The following is a 5,110-nucleotide window of genomic DNA, read 5'->3' as shown; positions in this document are numbered from 1 at the left end:
AAGGGGTAATCTACAAAAGGGCCATCCGAGAACAGAGCTTGAATTTAGTTAAAGTATCTTCTGCAAAAGATACTTAGAAGGGATTCCTGCCTTCCCCAGGATTTAGTCATGTATGCACAAGCACGCACAGGGTAAATTGTTGGGATCATGCTCTCAAATATTTGCCTATGGAAAATGTGCCGCGTGTATGTGCGTGCCTGCGTGCGTGAGCGCACGTGCATATTTCATAGTACAGCCAAACCTAAGTACTGATGCAGCCCAATCCTACCCCATGTTTATTGGGAAGTAACTTCCACAGAGATCAACCGGACTTACTTCCAAATAAGTGTGCCAACTGGCCTGCAGCTGCTTAGCCGAAAAGCAGGCCTCCTTACTCGGAAATAAATCCAACAGCACTTACTCCCAGTTGAATGTGCATAGGATTAGGTCCATTGATTTAAATAAAAGACATTTCATTTCATTTTCATGATAGAAACCCAAGGCAGCTTACATATGGTTCCCAGGCGGTTTCCCATCCAGGCACTGACCAGATCTGACCCTGCTTAGCTGCAGCAGGGTGCTGGCCTCATGTGCCTTCAGACCATAGCCTTACTTATGAATGTTCAAACCCAACATGGAATGCTTATGAATGTTCAAACCCAACATGGAATGCTTATGAATGTTCAAACCCAACATGGAATGTTTATCCAAGTATACACCCATATATACACATATCTAATGCAGAATGTGGAGAGCTAGTGTAGTGTACAGTAGTGCTTTGAGTGTTGGACTATGACCTGGGAGACCAGGGTTCGAATCCCCACATAGCCATGAAGCTCACTGGGTGACCTTGGACCAGTCACTGCCTCTCAGCCTCAGGATAGGGTCGCCATAAGTCGGAATCGACTTGAAGGCAGTACATTTACATTTTAATGCAGAATGTAATTATTGAGGTACAGATAGGACAAGGTGTAGGTAAAATCGATTAAAGTTGAGGAGGAAGAGGAGGAGGGAGGAATATTATCTGAAAACCTAAAAAGATCAGGATAGCTTGAGGTAGAATTCTTGCACTGTACAGTATTCACTTGTTTTTAAGTATTTTTACTATTATGAGCCACCTGGGCTCCCTTTAAGGAAGAAAGGTGGGTTAAACATTTGTAATAATAAATAAAATAATAAATAAATATGCAGACATTTACTTTAAGCCCCCTTGAACGCAGTAAGATCTAGTCCCGAGTAAACATGCACAGGGGCTGGGCTACTGTGATGCTAAAACAAGAGTGGAGCTGTTTCAAAATATTGGTGCCCCCCTTCTAACTAAATGCCCTTGTTGCCAGGCAAATGTATCAGGGTGTTTAATGTTTACTTCTCTACCGCCTTTCAAGATCTACCCCACCGCACCTTTGAGTACAACCCTACATTCCCTCTGAACTGTTGGAGGTGTTGTTTAGCTACTCTTCCAACAGGAACAGCATTCAAAATTCGCAGGCTGCGAAGCAATTGTTGCAGTTCACAGGGCCCGATTCTCAGCTAAATTCTCTTGCGCAAGCCCCACTGCAATCTAGAGGCATGAGAGCCATACACTGCAGTGGGGCTTGCGTAGGAGCATTGTACGGAGAATTGCGAAATAAAGATCAAATATTTCAAGAAGCAGCTTTTTGCGTTTTTAAACGCCCAGATTGGCTCCCTGCGTATTTTGCCTCTGCTTTCAGCTGTCTTCCTCTTTTTCTAACGTCTCGGTCTTATTTGTTTATATATAAATAAAACACACATGCACACCGGTTGGCTACCCCGAAAAAAAAAATCCCTTTTGAATTTACAAGAATGTGGTTTCATCTGAAGGACTCCCAGTGTAAAGAGTGACTGTTTCCAACCCAGAGCAAACACATCCGAATTTTACAATAGAAAGTAGGAATGCGTGTCTGACTTTCTTGAACCTAGTTTGCAAGACAAAAGGGGGGTAGCTTTGTTTTTAATACCCCCCCCAAAAAAACTATATGAAGATTTTGCCCTTGTCTACTTATCCACCCGCGGAATTGCAGAGGGAGCAACTTTCATGCAGAAAAGAATAATAAAACAATAGAGCATTATAAGGCCGGGCGGCGGATGTGTGTGTGTGCAGTCCTCTGGCAACATCCATCCTCGTGGCTCTTCAAGAGTGGGGCTGGTCGTCACTGGCTGTCGGGTACTCCAGTGTACTTGTATGCACACGAGTGTCCATGCACCTAAGTAAAAGAGATTTACCATTCCCATCTTGAAACACTTTACGTGTAGCCTGATCTAATGCACCTTTGCTTGGAAGGACACCTCACCTAGAGCAAAAGCACTTACTTACTTCCGAGTAAACATGCCTAGGAGCTGGCAGTTAGACGTATGCTTCATTTAAATCTGTGTGATTAATTACTTCCAGGCAAATCTGTTTAGGATTGGCGGGGTGAGATGTTTTTATAATTGTATATATTTGGGAAAGGCAAATCAGCAAATATACCTGTATGCCACATAAGCAGCAGCATTTGGCTTGAAGCAGGTGCAGGCTTCTATCTAGAGTACAATTTTAGATGGAATAAGATTTGAGGAAAGCAAAGGTACTAAATGCCAAATAAGCTGGTTAGACTGAGGTGCCAGTCCCATTGAAAGCAAGCTTAACTGGGTTGTGGATCTGGCTGCTAATTCATACATGGAGGCATGCGTTGCATTTATGTGCCTCTTTTTATCTGGAGCTGTAAAAGATACCTGCGCATAGAAAGCACGTATATATAATTATGCCTGTATGTAATGGTGTGAGATGAGTTGAGGCTATCAGTTGGCCCGTGTTCCTACAAATATACTAGTAATGTATTCACATATGAATATGTGCTTGTTGAGTATCCATAGATTCCCTTGTATGGATTGCCTTGTATACTTGTATGGATAGGCGTCAACCCACACAGTAACAATCAATGGGTGCGTGTGCGAGTATACACACCCACACATACACACCTACCTGCCTAAATTGTTGATTTCACTCAGTATGTGGCAAACAGTTGCAGAGTTATTGGTGTTGGTGGCAAATCTCTTACTGATGTGCCCAAATAAAGTGTGTATCTAATTGCCCTCTGTGCGTGTGTCTGTATTTGTGCAGTTTCATCTGTAGAGGGAATCGCTCACTACAGGATAAAGAAAGCAGATCCTGTCCATATTCCCACCCACCCTCTTTTGGGGATTCCTGATTCAGAATCTGCAGGCAGAGTGGCTCTTTGCTAGGATTGCCAGTGGGTTGGGCCGATCCTAATCTTCTTCTTGCTTCATCTTAACTCCTAAGGAGTGTTTCTAGCTAGGGAAAAGCAGGACGCCTAATCTTATGTATGTTTATTGAGAGAGAAGGGTGTTCAGTGGCAGTTATTCCCAAGTAAATACACACATACTTGTAGTCATAGGCAACTCTTTACTAACAAGGGAGTATGCCCCATTGCATTCAGTGGAACTTTCTTCACCATGCATAGATAGGATCGGACTCCACAAGAAGCTATAGGCTGGCTAGTGATAATTACCTGGAAGCTGATGAGCTGAGCTGAGCTCAACATATCGGGAGTAGTAGCTGAATCGAGGCATCGAGAACCTAAACCTTTTCTGGAGCCGTGGTTGTAGTGAGCCCGACTTTGACTTGGGTGTGTCTCATCCATGGCTTTTTATTAATCATTTCTCATAGTCCTCCCATCCTTCATGGTACTCAAGGCACGGGAATATTTTCTCCTGGGTGTCATTTGTGACTAGTCGGTATTTGAATGCTGGGCCTCCCTTGACCAGTCGCTTCATAGGCTATGAAGAGGAAAGCAGAATGGCACATCTAAGTTTGTTGTAATGGATACTGTTAAAAAATGGAAATGGACTGACTGCCTTCAAGTCGATCCCGACTTATGGCGGGACTATGAACAGGGTTTTCATGGTAAGCAGTATTCAGAGGTGGTTTACCATTGCCTTCTGAGAGGCAGTGACTGGCCCAAGGTCACCCAGTGAGCTGCATGGCTGTGTGGGGAATCGAACCCTGGTCTTCCAGGTCGTAGTCCAGCACCTTAACCACTACGCCACACTGGCTCTCTGAACACTGTTAAACTGACCGCTATTTCAAAGCGCTCTGACAGGACTATTATTAAATCACAGAGATAGTAATCGGGGCAAGTAATTACCGATGCAGGACACCCACACCACGACTCCTGTCTGCACTTTCCAAGGAAGGGTTAAACCCCACTGAACACAGCGGGACTTACTTTTGAGTAAACATGCATGGGATAGCCCTGACCCATTGTGTATACAATGGTTCCATCGCAGCCGAGTTGATGTGTGCAATCCCAGGCCGAAACAAACTACGGAAGAACTCCTAGATCACCGGTACGTTTTCACACTACCTTCGCTCGCCTCTCACTTACTTGCATCACCCCTAAATCGGGTCATTCCATCGATGCGAGGAGCATAAATGTCAACAATCCGAAGCGTAGGACCTAGTTTCTTTCCCCCCCTCCCCGTGGCTTTTCAGAACACACACATACAAAACAATCCTCTCGGGTTTAGGAGTGGAAGTAACACTTAGGAAAAAGCCCGCTTATGAATGGCCTTTGGCGGCACATACTTTAAGTGCTTTTCCGAGGAATCTCCTCCCCTTTTGCTAAGCGAATACCCGGCCTGAGTAAAGCGCAGTTGCCACCATGAAAAATCCCGCGCACTGTCATAGGAAAAGACGCCGGTTGCATTGGGCGGCTTCAGAGAGACACTCTGACTCTTCCCACCTCGCCGGCGGCGTCATAACAACAGCAATGACTTGGCACCTTAGGCCGGGCCTGTCGCCCGCCTCCCCCATTCCACACCGTACAACAGCCCCGGCGTCTTCTCGCCGGCGCCGCGCCGTGGCGTGGCGTGCGCACGCGCAATCGTGCCATTCGCCAAACGTCAAGGCTTGCGCCGCTCAGCTGCCACCCACTGCCACCAGGTAAGACTGAGGAGTTGGCCCAGGACAAAGAAAAGAGAGAGTCTGGTTTTTAATCTCCGGAGATTAGCAACCAAAGGAAATCAGAAGGGGAAGAAAGGCAGACTGGGACGGAGGGGGAGGAGAACCTCTGAAATAGTTGCCCGGGTAGAAATACTTGACCTTACGGGG

General features: G+C 45.7%; 1 long non-coding RNA gene across 1 annotated transcript; it reads right to left on the bottom strand.

Annotated features, from left to right (window-relative positions):
• Positions 1 to 1,127: 1,127 nt before the first annotated feature.
• On the bottom strand, positions 1,128 to 4,890 carry LOC133382075 (uncharacterized). Its single transcript, XR_009761790.1, has 3 exons — positions 4,386 to 4,890; positions 3,510 to 3,777; positions 1,128 to 2,204 (listed from the first exon to the last, which is right to left on the bottom strand). It is a non-coding gene; the product is annotated as an uncharacterized LOC133382075 (long non-coding RNA).
• Between the last annotated feature and the right edge of the window lie 220 nt (positions 4,891 to 5,110).

Source organism: Rhineura floridana, chromosome 1 (genome assembly GCF_030035675.1).
Source record: "Rhineura floridana isolate rRhiFlo1 chromosome 1, rRhiFlo1.hap2, whole genome shotgun sequence".
NCBI classification, from domain to species: Eukaryota; Metazoa; Chordata; class Lepidosauria; order Squamata; family Rhineuridae; genus Rhineura; species Rhineura floridana.
The sequence above is the reverse complement of the archived record's forward strand: the minus strand, read 5'-3'. Positions and strand labels throughout refer to the sequence as shown.